At 35.3% G+C, this 22,787-nt stretch overlaps 1 pseudogene; it reads left to right on the top strand.

Annotated features, from left to right (window-relative positions):
- Positions 1–20,731: 20,731 nt before the first annotated feature.
- LOC116139852 lies at positions 20,732–21,123 on the top strand (annotated as a pseudogene).
- The last annotated feature ends 1,664 nt before the right edge of the window (positions 21,124–22,787 follow it).

Genomic DNA, 22,787 nt, shown 5'->3' with positions numbered 1-22,787 from the left:
CTTGGTGCACTTCTCCGCTTCAACGTAAGAGCTAGCCGAGTGGGCCTCGAGCTATCTCTTATGTCATATCGCAGTTAAGGCAAATGTCTCTAAACATGACACCATAATTGACTAAGCATTCTATCCAGTAAGAAGACTCGAGCTAAGTGGACTTGTACGCTTTCGACATAAAAGAAGTTTGTTCTCAACCCCATCCCACTCAGCCAACATTCGTCACTTGGGACAAATGGAGCAAAATGGCCCATACACTCTTGCAAAGAGCTTGATGTAGTTCAACTTCTAGCTTCATTCGACTCGGCTAAGTTAAGAGTATTTGTAGTATGGAATCGGCTCATTTCTCTATCAAGGCAGCTCCATCAAAGGCCTCATCAAATTCTAGGAAGATCGGCTCTACCGACAAGTAAGATGAACACCTTCATGGTAAACTTCCAAGAAGGTCATATATCACATACTTGAAGTGACTCTATAAAACTTCATCCAAATCACACATGAAGGGACTAAGTCGAACCGACTCGACTCGTCTAGGCAATGATTCACACAATTCACACTACGAAAAGCGAATACTCCAGATACTCGCTCACCTCCTAAACTCAGGTTGGTCAAACAACTCCTCCCAACTCAGGTTGGCGAGCGAACCTTCACATTTTCTTCCCAAATCCTGTTGTCGAGTATTCACCTCAAGTTGGTCGACAAACTCCTCCAACTCAGGTTAGGCACAAACTTTCACATTCCTCCCAACGTAGTCTGATTGAGTGAAATTTTAGTCAACTTTCGACTCCGGTTGGTCGAGCACGCTCCCATACTTCCCCCACTCCGGTGCCAGTAGCTTCATCCCCACTAAGTTTCTTGCATACCAAGTCGACCCTACACCTCAAATGACTAGATGAACTGCTAACGTTTCAAAACAATGATTCATCCACCTAACGAGTACTAAGACTGACCCACCTCATCCCACACTTCATTCCGACTAAATCTATCCTAATGTAAATACCATTTAACTTAGAGAGTGGGGGCTTAACTAATGGGCCAAATTCAGTTTGGGCCTAACGAGGGCTAATAACAAGTAAACATGCTACGGCCTAAGGCCTTTTAGCTCGATTCTAGTTGGCTTACACTTAAATTCACCTTATGAACTGCCCACCGATATGATTGGGTCATCCACAAGTTAAACTCAACTAAGTCCACCACATTAGCCCATAGCAGTCCTAAATAGGAATCAGAATCCTTTTTTCCGTTTCCCCTTCGGTCAAGATCCAAGTCTTATCAAAGTGGTAAGCTTTATCCGATAGAGCAAGAGATCATATTTCTTCCCTAATTATGAGTATCTCCCAAGTAGACTCAAGTCCTACTAGGATTTCACCCCCTTGGGTTCACTATATAGCTAGACAAACTCTCTTAATAAAGGGGAATCCAAGACCCTACTTGCTCTCAAAGTTCTTGCTCCTAAGACCGTCGTCACCTTCATTGTAGTTCTAGTCTCCAACTAACTTCTGGTATTCCTTCTTCCCTTACCCTCACTAAATCCTCTTTCCAAAACCTTACTGACTTGAGCATGGAGTGCCTGGCAAACACCACCCTAGTGTTCCCGTAGCTTCACGCTTTCTTCTTGGAGTGTGTCACGCCAGCTATTGTCCAATGGCATCAAAACCACAAGATCCATCCTTTTCATAACCGTAGCTTTTTAGCATGTACATCTTCAAATTAATGGAAATTAATGTGAATGATAGATATTTTATATGAATGACTGTGACAGGACTGCTATATAATATTTTTAACATAAGATCATATACCTAAATTTCTTAAATATTTGTAATCATTCCAAAGTAGCTGTTGTTGTTACCAACGCATTCTTGCAACAACATTCTCTAGATGAAAATTTGAGGCAAAAATTTCAATGAAAATGCCATTCCCTAGACCTTGAAATTGTGACATCTTCTTGAAAGCATATAGATTTAAATGTATATTTTAATTTTTTTTAATTGTCCAATGAACGGTATGCCCACGGATTGCTTTATGTTACTGGTCAAAAGTCGAATACTCTTAAGGATTGATCCATATTGTTAAAGAGAATAACAGACATGCAAAAGAGAAATTTGGGGAATTAGTATTTTCATTTAGGTAGTCAAAATGCATTTTTACACTACTTTTATACTACAGCAATAACTCAAAGCAACTAACTCTAGTTAACAACTAACGCAGCTTTAACCCAAACAGTAAAATAACTCTAACTAATCATATGTAACTCCAACTAATCTTACATTATATACATTCATTTACATAACATAGCTACTATTATAACACCCCTCTCAAGTTGAGGGTGATAGAGGTCAAGGAACCCCCACTTACGTAACAGCTTGGATGAAGTGGACTAAGAAGTACTTTAGTCAGTAAATCATGGCTATTCTAAAGATGGAACATAAGTAGCTTGATAGGCCCGGCTTGAGTTGTTCCCTTCCAATATGATAGTCAATGTCAATGTTTTAGTCATTTCATGAAAGATGGGATTAGATGCACCATGTGATTTGCAGCCGTTGTCACATGACGAGGTACAAGAAGTAGATCAAGCCAAGTTCTAAAAAGCTTAATTAGCCAAAGAATTTCCACTAATGGGGCCATGGCCCTATATTCTACCATAAAGAGATTGAAATAGGGCTTGACTCTTAGATTTCCATGATATTAGAGACTTACCAAGAAAGATACAATATCCGTAAGCCATTTCTTTGTCATGGACAGGATGCCCAATTATAGTCACAAAAAGGCTAATAACCCATATGATTATCTGAAAACAAGAGCTAATCCTGGAGGACTTAATTATTTAACCACCTAGCGCATTCATGTGTATTGTGTTGGCCATGCCATGACTAACTTAAGAGACTGATCAAAAAATTAAGTCTAGTCTGTTCATGCATAAGTAAACAGCTTTCCCACCAATCTCTAAATAATGCTTGGATCAGCAAGAAGGGACTGGCCAATAAGGAAAAGTTCATCACAAGCATGGATGTAAGTTTTAAAGTAGAAACCATAGGATACATAAAGTTTAGAACTGACAACCCAATTCAGATTTAAGCTCCAAAGCATATTTCTTTAACATAAGTGAGACCTTGAAGATCTAGCCACCTTAAACCCAAAAAATATTTCAACACCCTATCCTTCAACTTAAAATTAGAATGCAGAAGTTGCTTAGTGTGATTGATCATGATCAATGTTGTCCCCTAAATCCCCCTATAGAAAAGCCTTATCTACATCCATTTGGTAAAGGGCCATCATGCATAGAAACTAGAGACAAAATGGTCCTGATGTGACCATTTTGACAACAATCAGAAAATGTTTCTGCTAATCTATGCTACCTTTGAGTGTACCCTTTGCCACTAAACTAGCCTTATACCTTTCCAAGGAACCATCATTCTTAACTTGAGCTTATAGACCCACTTACAACCTATTGGGGTCTTACCAGGGTACTAGGGGTAACAGGGACTAGGACCAGGTTTTACTTTGGTTCTAAAGGTTTTTGTACTCTCTTTTTGCATTGCAACACCCACTTTGAATCTTGAGAAGCTAAATGAAAAGAAGAAGGTTCTACTAATTGAGAGGGATAAGTACTCCTTGCGAGTGGTGAAATAGGATCACATGAAGAACCAAATTAAGATAGAATATGGAATGCAATTGGTTGAAGTAGAGTGGTGATAGACAACAAACAAAATCTGATGTCCAATATGTGGTCTTTTTTTTAAGTCTACTAGATTTCCTAATAGGTGTCTATGTGCTGTAGGAGAGAGGATTACTAGAGCTACAGAAGGTGAATCATTCAAGGAAGCAGGAAAAGTATTGTAGGTTCTGAATTTTGGACATCAGGCATATTCACAAAAAAGAGTATATTAGAAGAAGAAGTCAACTCATATCAGGAAAATTTGTATCAATGGGAAAAGGTGGCTAGGAGATTGAGGACCAAGTAAAGGAATACTGTTTCATGATAAAAATACATTTATAGTACCCCGAACACTATGAGATGAAAGGTTAGTAAGGCAAATAACCTTTCTGAGTTTAAAGAGTACCCAAAAAACACACAAGAGCAGATCTCGTGACACTTGTCCTTAGGGGTGAGAATGGTACATAAGCCAACAAAAACCAAAACCTTTATGTGATCCAATGATGAGATAGACCAAAAAAAATTTCAAAAGGAGATAAACCCTTGATTACAGAAGAAGAAACCTATTTAATAAGGTGACACTGCTTGCAACAATACAAAATTGACTTGGCATGTAGACTGAAACTTTAAAGCTCGTCGCTACTTCGGCAAGAATATGTCTATGCTTTCTCTCAAATAACCCTATCTGTTGAGGGAAATAAGCACATGAACTCTATACAATAAGCTTTGCTAAGGAACAAGTCATTGACATTCTTTATTAAAAAATTCAAGACCATTATCACTCCTAATCATTTTGGGGGTAATGGTATGAGTTTGCAAACCATTTGAAGAAATTTTTAATAGTAAGAAAACCTCATATTTATCTACCTAAGAAAACCAGAAAGTCACCCTCGAATGTTCATCAACTAAGGTAAAAAATACCTGCATTGCAATGTGTTGGTGTCCTAATGGACCTCAAACATCCAATGTAGTAGGTCAATGTCACACTAGAAACTGAATTACTGTGATGAAAGTACCCTGGTTTGTTTAGCTAATGGCAAACAGTATGTTGAGGGGTTATAGACACATTAATTTTTTATCATGTGTTGCAAAACTGTATAAGGAACACTGCCCACTAACCTTTTGTGCCACAATTCAATATCAGTAGGAAAACTGGCAGCCCAAAAGTACTAGGAGAATCATAATTTTTATTCAACTGAAAATTAAAAGGGACATTATTGCTTGAACAGAACTTTTGAAAATATTGCCCAACCACCTTATTTGAAATATTACTTTTGACAATAATTGGTTTGGGTGATTGGATAAAGGAAAAATAGGCCTTGGTTATGGCTTACCAATCCCCTTCAATTGGCCACTGTAAAGATTCTGATTAGAAAAATCAGGGTAAAAATTGGTAGCACAGTTTTAGAAATTGTAATTTTGAGAACTAAAAGTAACTTGTGTTTAAGGCTGGTATATGTAAAACTTTTGAAGATGTATGCTATTGTCCAAAACTACAGAACCTACAATGTGTAATGTGAGTTTTAAATGCCATCATTTAAACCTACAGTAGACTTTGAAGAAGGCTTATGGCAATGGGGGATTGCAAGATAGAGTATCATAGGTATGTGGTTAGAGCCCCCTGTATTTATGATCCAAGCTTTCTTATCTAAAAAAGAAAATGAAGCATTATGGCTACTTTAAAAATACCGCAAGGTTGCAATGAAGATTTGCGAGGGTAACATTTTCCTTTCCAGTAGCTGCAGAATTTGGTTATATTGCTCTGATGTAAAACGGACCATTGGGACATTATTATCTTTCCATCTGAACCTTCTGTGACTATATCCAGATCTTTGCCTTAATGACAAGAAATTTAGTTTTTGGAGTTTGTCTTCCCTTTTTAAATGATAATCAGCTGGATGCCATTAAATTTGTAACAATTTCGCATCTATGACCAGGCAAGTGACAATAGTCCCATTCATTATAAAGTTTCTTTCCCTTTCTTATACCTCTGCCCTTGACTTTGATCTTACTACTATTTTGTTGGGCAATAAAGTGCAGTAGAACTTCTAAATTAGTGTTCAGACCGCTAAATCTTCTGGATTTCAGCTTTGATTCACTCTTGAATAGTCCTATTTACACTTGGCAAAGGATTCATCAACAAACATATGCTCCTGACCATAGAGTATGAGTCCGATTTAAAGCCACCTGAAATCTATAGCAACTTTTGTTGATTATAATGCCTCGATATCTTTGCAGAAGTGCTATCTAGAGCAAGAAGTCTTAACCAAAGAATCCAAACTCATCCCACCAGCGTGACTTTAAGTTTTTTCAAATAATTGCCCACTGGTATTTAGACTATTAGGTCCCGTGTGTGTGCAGGTTTCGACAACTCTCGGTGAATCCAACAAACCCCTAGTTCCATGTGACTTCTATGATACCTGCTCCTATCAAGTCTTGCCACCTTGGGAGGCATTGGTCTGAATATACAATGCCATGAATATCTCCTCGAAAGAATTAAAATCCAAGGCTAGAACTAAAGAGTTACACCTTTCCCATTGTGACTAAACAAAGAGCACAAACGAGCTTCGTACAACCCCATTAACAAAACCTAAACTTGTTCTTTGGCACAGTAAAAAAAGATCTTGCTCTGCTTATGCCACAATTTAGTTGTTTTGGTTCCTACGAGCTGGTTCATCAAAAACGACCCTAGCATGTCGGATGAATGAACATAAGGAGGGGCGAATTTGAGTCTATCGAAGGACCAACCTGCATTCTTCTACCATAATCGCTAAAGCCTGAGCTTCCAAGATTTGAGCTCAAAATAGAATAATGAATCTTGAACTTCTTTTGCGCTAAACCAAACGAATGAGGGTTCAAAACTGATCCATTTAGAATCCATTCGCAAAAATCTCCAGCCTTATACTTATGGGCTTAAGAGAATAAAAAATTGCTAGAAAGTATTCGAAATGTTATATCTCATTCATAGTCAAATGCGAGTTTTTTACCTACTGACTTTATACTTCAGCAATTACAACAAAACCTACTCTAGTTAACAACTTAACGCAGCAGTAACTAACTCTAACTATCAGTAAACTAACTCCAAACTATCTTTACCTTATAACCACATTCTTACTGTTAACACTATAATTCAAATTGACCAAGGCTCGGAACTATCTATAAGAACTTAGCAGACTGTTTCATGTATAATTACAAATGCAAACAACAAACTGTAGAAAGTGAAGACTTGAAATCAACAACCTCTATTTCAAGATTCTCAATAAATCTGTGTTCAGTTTCACTTTAACCACCATGATAATATACAAGCTTCTCTAAAGACGAAGGAGGTTCTTCTACAAAAGCCTTTGAACCTCTCGTCATCCGTCCAAAGAATGGGCCCATCAGCTAACAAACCCCAGACGGTTCTCGTTTGTCTGTTTCAGAGCAAGAACGGATTCGTAATCGCGTTGCGCGGGTCCGGCGCGGCTCTGCAATCCAACTCCCCGACCTTGATTACTTAAAACTGCAAACTCAACTGCCGTAGCGCTTCTGCCTGTATTAATCTTGCAAACTGCATGATAAACCTTCTAAACTGTCTACGTTTTGGTGAAGAATGCCTCTTTTTCAAATGGTTGCTGAAGACACGGAAAGCCCTAATCTGTCCCCTCCACGTGCAAGAGTCTTAGTACACTTTCAATCTTGCCCTTTTCTCCCATTTTCTTTAAAAACTGAAATCTATTATGGGGAATCATTTTCCTTCCATTTCGAGTCTTTAATGGTTTCTTGATCAGGAAACACGGCGCTATAGATGTTTCCCACATGAAATTGAGCGAAGTTTACGAGGAGCATGCAGATATAGATGGAGAATTGGGGCAGTTTGAATATGAATGGTTATTTGGTATACATTCAGGCAGGTTCAGACTCATTTTATTTCGAAGCTGATCGCCCGTGAGTAAAAGGTCCCATTTTAAATAATCAGCGTGGTACTTTTGATGAAACTTCTTTTTTCACTGTTCACTTACTAATCGAATCATCTCCTTCTCACTTTTGTAGCTTGTCAGCGAAAGAGGTGGTGAGGTTTAATTGGATCGGGCCTGATGGTTTTTTTTTTTCCTGATAAAAGAGGTTAAATGTAATTACATGTATATGGTGTAAAAGATCAGATTGGAACATTATGGGTTAATTGATTTAGTGTTTTTGTTATGAATGGCGCATGTAGTTTGGTGAATGTATCGTGGAGGAGTTTGAAAGAAGTGATTCAGATGAGTTTCCGTCTGGTTTGAAGTAATTTCATACCAGGAAGCAGTCGGGCTCTTTTTCAAGCTTTGTGTGATTCTCCCTCCAAAGCATTGGACCTCCGGTGCTGAATGTCCCAGTTGCAGTGCAATTGGTAACTCAGTTCTATTTCCATGGATCCTTAAAAAGCAATTTTCAATATGTAAAAATTAATACTCATTTCGGCGCTCTGCCAATCTGAATTTTACATATGGAGGTCATTGGGATTTCTTGAAGTTGTATATATTGATGCAGAGTGATTATGACAATATTGGCCTTCCTGAGAAGCAAAAAACAGTGAAAAGAAACAGGGTTTTATGGGTAATGAACAGAAGTTTAAAAGTACGGATCGTATTCTGTGAGGTTAATTTCAGGGTCTAATTTGAGTTGTAAATCTTACAATAATTGATTGTTCTTCCATAAAAAGTAACACGTTGTAGAACACTCTAAAAAACTCTTTATAATGATCAAACTCTTTATTATAAACGAGTTAATTCTATAAAATCTAGGAATTTAAAACACAGACTCTTTATTCTTTAAATATCAATTAAAGAATGAGTTTAACTTCTAACACTCCAATGAGTCAAATTTTAACTATTTATCTTAATTTTTAATTATAAATTACAAAGTTTTTATATCTTTTATTTATTAATTCTCTCCTCCATATTAATCTTTTTCTTGAAATTTTAAAAATGTTCTTAGATTTGAATAAACTTTTATTCTTTATATTTAAAAATTATGAAGATGTTCTTCTCATTTAAGAGTCCATATCGTTTAAAAAACACTTAAAGCTAAAAAAACTTACTCCTAAAATACGGTAACTTTCAAACAGCATTAAAAAATGATGACTTTCTTAGAGACCCGATACGTTAAACCCTCATTTTAACGGGATACTTTTAATGAGCTTTTTAAAAATTGTCCATGAATCCAATATTATTTACATAACACCGTCAAAAATTTTAAACACAGGTGTTTTTACCAATTCTAAAGCTTTCATCTAACTTCCTTATAATTTTTGTTTTTTTAGTTTATTTACAGCATCCCAACTTTTATAAAAATTCTTTCTTATAGATTTTATAATTTTCCTTTATTAATTCTTTCCTATATTATTGATTTAATATACGAAGTTCTTCTTTAAACGATTTTCCCTATAGAACCATATTCAGATAAGCTTATACCAAATGCAGCTGAACTGAAACCGCTTCGAAATTAAGATATTATAGGAAAGCCTATAATGGCATCAGAATTTAACACGTGTGTGAAAGGACGTTTGACAGAAACAGTCCACAGTTTCAAATCAAATCTTCTTTATTATCACTTATTTGGAACGTTTAGTTGGCGGTAATGTTTGAAACGTTTGGTTGACAGTAATGTGAGATAACGGGGTTTATATCATCTTATATTACTTGATTATCACGTTTGATTGTCAAGTAATATAAGATTCTAGTAATCTTCAAATACCAATAGTAGTTACTATTAGTAATATTGGAAGTAATCTGATTACCTCCATTTTTTTTAGGTATTCTAAAATTATCAGGGTTATCTTTCTTTGTTATAATTTTATCTCTTATTAATAAAAGTTTTAGACAATAATGCCCTCATTTTAAAATAAATTTACATTAATATCCTATTTCAATTTTTCCCTTGTTTAATTAAAATTTTGGACAATAATATCCTTATATTTAAAACAATTTATAGACCACCACTGCCACCCAGCCACCACTGCCGACAGTGGGCCAACCACCACGGATTGCTGTCGAAAAGTCGCCAGAGTCCCTAAAAAAGAACGAGATTCGGTGGAAGGCTCCGGGAGGCTTCGATATGGCCGAAAATGGTCAGATCTGGGCAAGATCTAGCCGTTAACGACCACGAATATAGTCGTTAACAACCATATCTATTTTGGCCGGAATAGATCTGGCTGTTGAAGGCCAGGTCCATGGCCGTTAACGGCCAAATCTCGCCCAGATCTGGCCGTTTTCGGCCATCAATATGGCCAGAAACGGCCATATCAAAGCCTCTTGGTCACGGCGAGCGACTAACGGGGACTTTCGGAGACTTTTGACGGTGGTTTGCGGTGGCGGCAGCGACGGTAGGAGGTGGGGGTGATTTCATAACAAATTAAAGTTTTATATAAGCGGGGGTGTTTTAACTAAATCTGAAATATTGGAGGTTAAAAGAATTATTCAAAAATTAATAATAAAAATAATATTATATTAATATTTGAAAAGGGGACAATTTAATAATTTAAATAACAAACTCACAAATTTATTCCCCACAACCAAACATATTAATATAACATACCCACCAACTAACCAAACACATTTTCCTAAAGATTCTCAATAATCTTTCAAGGTAATCTATTTTTCTAATAATCCAACATTCCCAGTAATCTAACATTTCTGAACCAAAACGCCCCTTTTATGTTTTCCGTGGACTCAAACCCAAAACACTTCACAACTTCACTGTGTTCGTGCCCAAAAAATGGCGGACGGTATTAGAAATTGTAAATTTTGGAACTAAAAGTAGATTGTGTTTAAAGGCTGGTATATGTAAAACTTTTGAAAGATGTATGCTTTGTCAAAACTACAAACCTACATGTGTATGTGAGTTTTATGCCATCAGGTAAACCTACATAGACTTTGAAGAAGGCTTTATGGCAATGGGGGATTGCAAGATAGAGTCATAGTCATGTGGTTAGTAGCCCCTGTATCTATTATCCAAGCTTTCTTATCTAAAAAAGAAAATGAAGCATTATGGTACTATTAAAATACCTGAAGGTTTGCAACTGATGATTTGCGAGGGTAACATTTTCCTTCCCAGACTGCGAATTTGGTTATATGCTCTGATGTAAAAACAGGACCAATGGGACATTATTAGTCTTTACTCTGAAACTTCTGGACTATATCCATGCTTGCACTTAATTAGCAGAAATTTATTTTTGAGTTTGTCTTCCCTTTTGTAAATTGTAAATCAGCTGATAGCCATTAATTGTAACAATTATCGCTCTATGACCAGGCAAGTGACAATAGTCCCATTCAATATAAAGTTTCTTTCCCTTATACCTCGCCCTTGACTTTGATTTTACTACTATTTTGGGCATAAAGGGCAGTAGTAACTTCTAAATTAGTGTTCAGACCAGCAAAATCTTCTGGATTTCAGCTTGATCACTCTTGAATATGCCTATTTAACACTTGGCAAAGGATTCATCAAAAAATATGGCTCTTGCCATAGAGTATGAGTCATTTAAACCCATCAAAATTATAGCAACTTTTGTGATTAGATGTGCGAGATATGTCTTTGCAGAAGTGCATCTAGAGCAGGAAGTCTTACCAAAGAATCCAACTCATCCCACGGTGACTTGAGTTTTTAAAGTAAATTGCCACTGTATTAGACTAGTTCCCTGTGTAAGGTTCACAATCTCTCGGTGATACCAAAAACCCTAGTTCCATTGACTTTATGATACTGCTCTTCAGTCTTGCCACACTTGGGAGGCATGGTCGAATATACAATGCCATTGAAATCTCCTTCGAAACTAATAAAAATCCAGGCTAGAACTAAAGAGTTACACCTTTCCCATTGGGAACTAAACAAAGATGCAAACGACTTCTACAAGCACCATTAACAAAACCTAACTTGTTCTTGGCACATAAAAAAAAAAGTCATTGCTCTGCTCCAAATTTCATAGTTGTTTTTCCTACGAGCTGTTCAGATACAAAAACTGACCCTAGCATTCGGTGGATGAACATAGAGGGAATTGAGTCTATCGAAGGACCAACTGATTCTTCTCCATAATCACTAAGCTGAGCTTCCAGAGATTTGAGCTCAAAATGAAGAAATTAATGAATCTTGAACTTCTTTGACTAAACCAAAAGAAATTGAGGGTTCAATGATCCAATTTTAGATCAATTCGCAAAAAATCTCCAGCTTATACATGTTGAGGAGAATAAAAGACAATGCAGAAGAGAAATTGGGAAATTTTTTATTCTCATTCAGTAGTCAATGCGATTTTACACTGCTTTATACTTACAGCAATTAACTCAAAAACACTAACTCTAGTTAACAACTAACGAAGCAGTAAAATAACTCTAACTAATCAGTAAACTAACTCCAACTAATCTTTACATTTAAACACATTCATACTGTTAACACATATAATTCAAGATTGACCAACCTCGGAACTTATATAGAACTTAGCAGACTGTTTCATGTATAATTAGCAAATGCAACAACAAACTGTAGAAATTGAAGACTTGAAATCAAAACCTCTTAGTTCAAGAATTCTCAATAATCTTGTTCAGTTCACTTTACACCATGATAATAATACAGCTCTCTAAAGACGAAGGAGTTTTTCTACGAAAAGCCTTGAAGCCTCTCGTCATCGTCGAAAGAATGGGCACCATCAGCTACACCCAGACGGTTTCTCGTTGATCGTTTCAGAGCAAGACGGATTCGTAATCGCGGCGCTGCAAATCAAATCCTCGCCATTGAGTACTTCAACTGCAACTGGCCGAGCGCTTCTGCCGGTATTAATCTTGCAAACTTGTGATAAACTTCTACGTTTTGGTGAGAATGCCTCTTTCAATGGTTCTGAAGACGAAGCCATAATCTGTCTCCAGTGCAAGAGTCGTAGTACGTTCAATCTTGCCCATTTTCTTAAAAACTGAATCTTAATGGAATCTTTTCTTCATTTCGAGTCTTTAATGGTTTCTTGATCAGGAACTGGCGCTATTATATATTCAAAATGAAATGAGCGAAGTTACGGAGGAGCATGCGATATAGATGGGAGATTGCAGTTTGAATATGAAGCGGTTATTGGGATACATTCAGCAGAGTTCAGACGCATTTTATCGAAGCTGATCCCACCGTGATAAAAAAGGTACCATTTTTAAATAATTTGCGTGGTAATTTTTGATGAAAACTTCTTTTTTCACTGTTCAATTACTAATCGAATCATCTCATTCTCAGCTTTTGTACTTGTAACGAAAGAGGTGGTGATGGTTTATGGATCGGCTGATGGTTTTTTCCTGAGAAAAGAGGTAAATGTAATGTAATGTATATGTGTAAAAGATCAAGAATTGGAACATTTTGGGTTAATTGATTTAGGGTTTTTTGTTATGAATGCGCATGTAGTTTGGTGAATGTATCGTTGGAGGAGTTGGAGAAGAAGATTTCAGATGAGTTTCAGTCTGGTTGAAGTAATTTCATACCAGGAAGATCACGGCTCTTTCAAGCTTTGTGTGGATTCTCCACTCCAAAGATGGACCTCCGGTGCTGAATTGTCCAGTTGGTGCAATTGGTAACCTCGTTCTATTTCATGATCCCTTAAAAAGCAATTCCAATATGTAAAAATTACTCATCATTCGGCTCTGCCAATCTGAATTTTACATATGTAGTCATGGGAATTTCTTGAGTTTATATGATTGAGCAGACGTAGATTAGATGCAAAATTGGCTCCTGAGAAGCAAAAACAGTGAAAAGAAAAAGGGTTTATGGGTAATGAACAGAAGTTTAAAAGACTGATAGATTCTGTGAGGTTAATTTCAGGGTCTAATTGAGTTTGTAAATCTTACAAATAATTGATGATTCTCCAATAAAAGTAAACGTGTAGAACTCTCTAAAAGACTCTTTTATGATCAAACTCTTTATATTAAATGTTAATATAAAAAAAAATTTAACGACTCTTTATTCTTTAAATATAAATTAAAGAATGGTTTAACTCTACATCCAAGGAGTCAAATTTACTATCTCTATCTTAATTAATAATAAATTAAATTTTATATATTTTATTTATTATTTCTCTCTCTATTAAATCTTTTCTTGAAATTTAAAAATATTAGATTTGAATAAAAATTTTATTTATATTTTAAAATTAATGAATTTCTTTATCATTAAGAGTCATATCTTAACACTTGCTAACACTACTCCTAAAACGGTAAATTTCAAAAGCATAAAAAAATGTGACTTCTTAAAGACCGATAATTAACTCATTTAAAGGGTATACCTTTTTTAAAAATGATGAATCCTAAGATTATTTAAATAAAAACATTAAAAATTTTACAGGTGTTTACAACATTCTAAAAGCTTAAATTCTAAACTCCTTATAAGTTTTGTTTTTAGTTATTTAAAGATCAAACTTTTAAAAATATTCTTATATATTATAAATTTTACTTTATTCTTTCCTATATTTATTGATTTAATACTACGAATTTCTTTACGATTCCTTAGGAAAACCCGCATAAGTATAACAGCTTTCCCACCAATCTCTAATAAATGCTTGGATCAGCAAGAAGTGGATCATGGCCAATAAGGAAAAGTTCATCACAAGCAATGGATGTAAGTTTAAAAGTAGAATCCATAGGAACTGCAGAAAGTTTAGAATCGACAAACCAAATTCAGATTTAAGCTCCAAAGCATATTTTCTTTAACATAAGTGATCCCTTTAGAAGATCTAGCCACCTCAAAACCCCAAAAATATTTCAACATCCCTAATCCTTCAACTTAAAATTAGAATGCAGAAGTTGCTTAGTGTGATTGATCATATCAATGTTGTCCCCTGTGATGACAATGTCATCAACATATATTAACACTAGCACAATGTGGGGATCAACTTTCTTAATGAATAAAGAATAGTTAGCTTAGATTGACTAAATCCTCCAGCAACTAAAGCTTGTGTTAGCTTATAATTCCAAGCTCTAGAATCCTGTATAAGACCATAAAGTGATTTCTTCATCTTCTTCACCACATTCTGCGCCCCATCCCCAACACCACCCCCCCCCCCCCCCCCCCCCCCCCCCCTTTCTTTTTTTTCCCCCAACTTTGCACAACCTTGAGCCAAAGTCATATAAATCTCCTCTTGTAAATCCCCCTATAGAAAAGCATTATCTACATCTATTTGGTAAATGGACCAATCATGCATAGAAGCTAGAGACAAAATGGTCTTGATGGTGACCATTTTGACAATAGGAGAAAATGTTTCTGCATAATCTATGCCAGCCTTTTGAGTGTAGCCCTTTGCCACTAAACTAGCCTTATACCTTTCCAAGGAACCATCAGCTTTATACTTGAGCTTATAGACCCACTTACAACCTATTGGGGTCTTACCAGGGTACTAGGGGGTAAAGGGACTAAGGACCAGGTTTTATTTGGTTCTAAGGTTTGTATCTCTTTTTGCATTGCAACCACCCAATTTGAATCTTTAGAAGCTAAATGAAAAGAAGAAGGTTCTACTAAATTGAGATGGGATAAGTAAGCCTTGTGAGTGGGAGAAATATGATCATAAGAAATAAAATTAGAGATAGAATATGGAATGCAATTGGTTGAAGTAGAAGTGGTGATAGACAGACAAACAAAATCTGATGTCCAAATAGGTGGTCTTTTAAGTCTACTAGATTTCCTAATAGGTGTCATGTGCTGGTGAGGAGAGGGATTAACTAGAGCTACAGGAGGTGAATCATTCAAGGAAACAGGAAAAGGTATTGTAGGTTCTTAATTTTGGACATCAGGCAATATATCATCAAAAAGAGGTATATTAGAAGAAGAAGTCAACTTAATATCAAGAAAATTTGTATCAATGGGAAAAGGTGGCTAGGAGATTGAGACCAAGTAAAAGGGAATACTGTTTCATGAAAAATAACATTTATAGTAACCAGAACACTATGAGATGAAAGGTTATAAAGCAAATAACCTTTCTGAGTTAAAGAGTAGCCCAAAAACACACAAGGAGCAGATCTAGGTGACAACTTGTCCTTAGGGGTGAGAATGGTAGCATAAGCCAAACAACCAAAAACCTTTATGTGATCCAATGAGGGAGATAGACCAAAAAAAATTTCAAAAGGAGATAAACCCTTGATTACAGAAGAAGGAAACCTATTAATAAGGTAGACAACTGCTTGCAAACAATATCCCAAAATTGACTTGGCATGTTAGACTGAAACTTTAAAGCTTTCGCTACTGCAAGAATATGTCTATGCTTTCTCTCAATAACCCTATTCTGTTGAGGGGAATAAGCACATGAACTCTAATGGACAATAGCTTTGCTAAGGAACAAGTCATGACATTCTTTATTAAAAAATTCAAGACCATTATCACTCCTAATGCATTTTGGGGTGAAATGGTATTGAGTTTGCACCATTTGAAGAAAATTTTTAATAGTAATGAAAACCTCATATTTATACTACATAAGAAACAACCAGGTCACCCTCGAATGGTCATCAACTAAGGTAAGAAAATACCTAGCATTGCCATGTGTTGGTGTCCTATATGGACCTCAAACATCCACATGTAGTAGGTCAAATGTACAACTAGAAACTGAATTACTGTGATGGAAAGGTACCCTGGTTTGTTTAGCTAATGGGCAAACAGTATAGTGAGGAGGATTAGACACATTAAATTTTTTATTCATGTGTTGCAAAACTGTATAAGGAACATGCCCTAACCTTTTGTGCCACAATTCAATATCAGTAGGAAAACTGGCAGCCAGAAAAGTACTAGGAGAATCATAATTTTTATTCAACTGAAAATTAAAAGGTACATTATTGCTTGAACAAGAACTTTTTGAAATATTGCAAACAACCTTATTTGAAATATGTACTTTTGACAATATGGAATTTTGTGAAATTGGATAAAGGAAAAATAGGCCTTGGTTATGCTTACCAATCCCCTTCAATTTGCCACTGTAAAGATTCTGGATTAGAAAAAAATCAGGGTAAAAATTGGTAGCACAGTTATTAGAAATTGTAAATTTTGAGAACTAAAAGTAGATTGTGTTTAAAGGCTGGTATATGTAAAACTTTTGAAAGATGTATGCTATTGTCCAAAACTACAGAACCTACATGTGTAATGTGAGTTTTAATGCCATCAGGTAAACCTACAGTAGACTTTGAAGAAGGCTTTATGGCAATGGGGGATTGCAAGATAGAGTAGTCATAGGTCATGTGGTTAGTAGCCCCTGTATTTATGATCCAAGCTTTCTTATCTAAAAAAGAAAATGAAGCATTATGGCTACTATTAAAAATACTTGCAAGGTTTGCAACTGAATGATTTGCGAGGGTAACATTTTCCTTTCCCAGTAGCTGCAGAATTTGGTTATATTGCTCTGATGTAAAAACAGGACCAATTGGGACATTATTAGTCTTTACATCTGAAACTTCTGTGACTATATCCTATGCTTGCACTTAATTAGCAGAAAATTTAGTTTTTGAGTTTGTCTTCCCTTTTGTAAATTGATAATCAGCTAGATAGCCATTAAATTTGTAACAATTATCACATCTATGACCAGGCAAGTGACAATAGTCCCATTCAATATAAAGTTTCTTTCCCTTATACCTCTGCCCTTGACTTTGATTCTTACTACTATTTTGGGCATAAAGGGCAGTAGTAACTTCTAAATTAGTGTTCAGACAAGCTAAAATCTTCTGGATTTCAGCTTGAATCACTCTTGAATATGCCTATTTAACACTTGGCAAAGGATTCATCAACAAAATATGGCTCCTGACCATAGAGTATGAGTCATTTAAACCCATCAGAAATTATAGCAACTTTTGTTGATTAAGATGCTCGAGATATGTCTTTGCAGAAGTGCTATCTAGAGCAGGAAGTCTTACCAAAGAATCCAACTCATCCCACGGTGACTTGAGTTTTTAAAAGTAAATTGCCACTGTATTAGACTATTAGTTCCCTGTGTAAGGTTCACAATCTCTCGGTGAATACCAAAAACCCTAGTTCCATTGACTTTATGATAATGCTCTTCAAGTCTTGCCACACTTGGGAGGCATTGGTCGAATATACAATGCCATTGAAGATCTCCTTCGAAACTAAATTAAAAATCCAGGCTAGAACTAAAGAGTTACACCTTTCCCATTGTGGAACTAAACAAAGATGCACAAACGACTTCGTACAAGCACCATTAACAAAACCTAACTTGTTCTTGGCACATAAAAAAAAAGTCATTGCTCTGCTCCAAATTTCATAGTTGTTTGTTCCTACGAGCTGTTCAGATACAAAAACTGACCCTAGCATGTCGGATGGATGAACATAGAGGGGCGAATTTGAGTCTATCGAAGGACCAACTGATTCTTCTGCCATAATCAACTAAGCTGAGCTTCCAGAGATTTGAGCTCAAAATGAAGAAATTAATGAATCTTGAACTTCTTTGAACTAAACCAAAAGAAATTGAGGGTTCAACTGATCCAATTTTAGATCAATTCGCAAAAAATCTCCAGCTCTTATACATGTTGAGGAGAATAAAAGACAATGCAGAAGAGAAATTTTGGGAAATTTTTTATTCTCATTCAGTAGTCAAATGCGATTTTTACACTGCTTTTATACTTACAGCAATTAACTCAAAAACACTAACTCTAGTTAACAACTAACGCAAGCTTTAACCCAAGAAGTAAACTAACTCTAACTAATCAGTAAACTAACTCCAACTAATCTTTACATTATAAACACATTCATTACTGTTAACACATATAATTCAAGATTGACCAAACCTCGGAACTTATATGAGAACTTAAGCAGACTGTTTCATGTATAATTAGCAAATGCAAACAACAAACTGTAGAAATTGAAGACTTGAAATCAAAACCTCTTTAGTTCAAGAATTCTCAAATAATCTTTGTTCAGTTCACTTTACACCATGATAATAATACAGCTCTCTAAAGACGAAGGAGTTCTTCTACGAAAAGCCTTGAAGCCTCTCGTCATCGTCGAAAGAATGGGCACCATCAGCTACACCCCAGACGGTTTCTCGTTGATCGTTTCAGAGCAAGACGGATTCGTAATCGCGGCGCTGCAAATCAAATCCTCCGACATTGAGTACTTCAACTGCAACTGGCCGAGCGCTTCTGCCGGTATTAATCTTGCAAACTTGCATGATAAACTTCTACGTTTTGGTGAAGAATGCCTCTTTTCAATGGTTGCTGAAGACGAAGCCATAATCTGTCTCCAGTGCAAGAGTCGTAGTACGTTCAATCTTGCCCATTTTCCTTAAAAACTGAATCTTTAATGGAATCTTTTCTTCCATTTCGAGTCTTTAATGGTTTCTTGATCAGGAACTGGCGCTATTATATATTCAACAATGAAATTGAGCGAAGTTACGGAGGAGCATGCTGATATAGATGGGAGATTGCAGTTTGAATATGAAGCGGTTATTGGGATACATTCAGCAGAGTTCAGACGCATTTTATCGAAGCTGATCCACCGTGATAAAAAAGGTACCATTTTTAAATAATTGTGCGTGGTAATTTTTGATGAAAACTTCTTTTTTCACTGTTCAATTACTAATCGAATCATCTCATTCTCAGCTTTTGTACTTGTAACGAAAGAGGTGGTGATGGTTTATGGATCGGCTGATGGTTTTTTCCTGAGAAAAGAGGTAAATGTAATGTAATGTATATGTGTAAAAGATCAAGAATTGGAACATTATTGGGTTAATTGATTTAGGGTTTTTTGTTATGAATGCGCATGTAGTTTGGTGAATGTATCGTTGGAGGAGTTGGAGAAGAAGTGATTCAGATGAGTTTCAGTCTGGTTGAAGTAATTTCATACCAGGAAGCATCGGCTCTTTCAAGCTTTGTGTGGATTCTCCACTCCAAAGATGGACCTCCGGTGCTGAATTGTCCAGTTGGTGCAATTGGTAACCTCATGTTCTATTTCATGATCCCTTAAAAAGCAATTTCCAATATGTAAAAATTAATACTCCATTTCGGCTCTGCCAATCTGAATTTTACATATGTAGTCATTGGGAATTTCTTGAAGTTTATATGATTGATGCAGACGTAGATTAGATGCAAAATATTGGCTCCTGAGAAGCAAAAAACAGTGAAAAGAAAAAGGGTTTATGGGTAATGAACAGAAGTTTAAAAGACTGATAGATTCTGTGAGGTTAATTTCAGGGTCTAATTGAGTTTGTAAATCTTACAAATAATTGATTGATTCTCCAATAAGAGTAACCAGTGCTAGAACATTTCCAAAAGACTCTTTATATGACCCAAACTCTTTATTATAAATAGTTAATATATAAAAACAAAAGTTTAATCGACTCTTTATTCTTTAAATATAAATTAAAGAATGAGTTTAACTCTCCACATCCAAGGAGTCAAATTTCACTCTCTATCTTAATTAATTAATAAATTATAAATTTATATATATTTTATTTATTATTTCTCTCTCTTATTAAATCTATTTCTTGCAAATTTAAAAAATTTATTAGATTTGAATAAAAATTTTATTCTTTATATTTAAAAGTGAATGAAAATACTCTTTATCATTTAAGAGTCAATATCTTAACTGACTCCTAAAACATGGTAAATTTCAAAAGCATTAAAAAAATGGTCACTTCTTAAAGACCGATAACTTAACTCATTTAAAGGGTATACCTTTTTTAAAAAGTGTTATGAATCCTAAGATTATTTAAATAAAAAACATTAAAAAATTTTACAGGTGTTTACAACATTCTAAAAGCTTAAATTCTAAACTCCCTTATAAGTTTTGTTTTTAGTTTATTTAAAGTATCAAACTTTTAAAAATATTCTTATATATTTTATAAATTTTACTTTATTCTTTCCTATATTTATTGATTTAATACTACGAATTTCTTTACGATTTCCTATACGAACCATATGAAAATTATATTTCAGATAAGCTTATACCAAATGCAGCTGAACTGAAACCGCCTCGAAATTAAGATATTATAGGAAAGCCTATAATGGCATCAGCATTTAACACGTGTGTGAAAGGACCTTTGACAGAAACAGTCCACACTTTCAAATCAAATCTTCTATATTATCACTTCTTTGTGTTTTCCGTCGACTCAAACCCAAAACACTTCACAACTTCACTGTGTTCGTGCCCAAAAAATGGCGGACGAGTTGATTCTGTTGGACTTCTGGGCAAACCCATTTGGGATGAGGTGCCGGATTGCTCTGTCCGAGAGAGGAGTCAAGTACGAGTACAGAGAAGAGGACTTGATCCACAACAAGAGCGCTTTGTTCTTACAGATGAACCCGGTTATGAAAAGGTCCCAGTTCTCATTCACAACGGAAAACCCATCTGTGAATCATCCATCATAGTTCAGTACATTGATGAGGTGTGGAAGGATAAGGCTCCTCTGCTTCCCTCTGATCCTTACCAAAGAGCCCAAGCTAGGTTCTGGGGCAATTCTGTTGACAAAAAGGTAACAAATTTCTATTTGCTTTGTTTGAAAGAATGAAAAAAAAAAAAAAAAAAAAAAAAAAAGATTCAAACCTTGGGAAGTTTTTAGGTTTTGGCCGAGGCGATTTGTGATGAATTTGAAGAAAAGTTGGGAAATTTTTTACTAATTTTAGGAGAGAGGTTTATGACTATCAGACTATGACTCTATGACGAGTGATTTATGAAGGTTTTCTTTGAGTTTTAGAGCCAGTGTATCTTTATATTCTTTTTCCGGGGAGATTTTTTGAAATGTATTTTGTTTTGAAGGTTTTTTACCATCGTTTATCCTATTGTGTATCGGATATGTCCTTTAAAAAAAAATTAATAAATTTTTCTAAAAATTAATATCATCTCCAAGATTAATTTACGAATTTTCTGATATTATTGGCTTTAAATTATGGTATTATATAATCAAAATTATTCACAAAATTATGAATCTACATCATTTCCTCTCAACCATTCATATAATTTTCAAGATCAATGTCAATATCTATATCTCTACTTCTGTTATTATTATCATGCAAAATAAGCAACACATTTTCCTCTTCACTTTCTCCATACACAATGGGTAAATTTGGGCGGGTTTTAGTGAGCCGGGTTAGGTGTCCCAGATTCGAACAGAAAAAATTTTAGGCCTTTGGCCCAAATTAATAAAGTCGTATCGATTTATATCGATATTTTTAAGGATACGAACCGTTACATATTGTATCGTAATACATATTGTATCATATGATACGTATCAACGTATCAAAAGGTTTATGATACACGCTTTGATACGTATCGTAGGCGATCAGTATCGAATCATATCGTAGATACTAATAACCATGTTTTTGACTAATTTCAAAGAGGGTTATAAATGGTTAAATCAAGATTATTTTATTTTATTTGTCAAGGAGATTTCTAACAAATTTTAAGAGACTGAGGGTTTTTGAGTAGTTTTACAGAGTTTTGTTTTATTTAAAACTAGTGGTATCTTGTAACTCAAAAACAGATAGATTCTATTGATTTATTATTCATCAGGATTATTACCAAAAATTTTTGATGTTAAAGAAGTTTTCAGTAGAAGTTTGTGATGAAGAAGTTTTGGTTGAATTTTATAACAAAATACTGAATTTCACTGACTTTGGTTCTTGAATTTTATCAAAGAAATCAATTTAATTTCACTTCGAAGATAGAAGTTCAATCATGAAGCTTCTAGCTTTATTTGGTGCTGTGTTTTCTGATCATCTTGTTTTTCATCAACATTGCTTTTCAAATTATTAATTATCTGGTAGTGTTTGATGATCCCATAACAGTCATCTTCGTTGCTTTGGGCGAGATTGACCGAGGTACTGGAGCTTCGATTAGATTCTTCTTCTTCTTCTTCATCTTTAACCCAATCAATCCAAAATACAGAGATTAAAAACATAACTGAAAATTCTGATGGAAGTGCTTAGATTAGGTTTAGTAGGCCTCCAAGAATAAGTTTTGATGACTCACACTTATCCTCATTCAGATTAAATCCCGAAGAACCTCTTGATAACAAAGAAGATTTTCTTGTTCAATAAGAGACCCCCCTAGACCTAGCCAGGTTAAAACAAATATTCAAGGAATAAATAATTCCTCAATAATACCACAACTCTATTATTCAGTTCAAACACCTTCCCAATAAGATGGGGAAGAGACATCACAGAGAATATCTCCAACCTATTCCCAA

The sequence above is a fragment of the Pistacia vera genome, unplaced genomic scaffold, assembly GCF_008641045.1.
Source record: "Pistacia vera cultivar Batoury unplaced genomic scaffold, PisVer_v2 Contig36, whole genome shotgun sequence".
In the NCBI taxonomy this organism is placed as follows: domain Eukaryota; kingdom Viridiplantae; phylum Streptophyta; class Magnoliopsida; order Sapindales; family Anacardiaceae; genus Pistacia; species Pistacia vera.
This window is presented reverse-complemented; position numbering and strand designations above follow the sequence as displayed.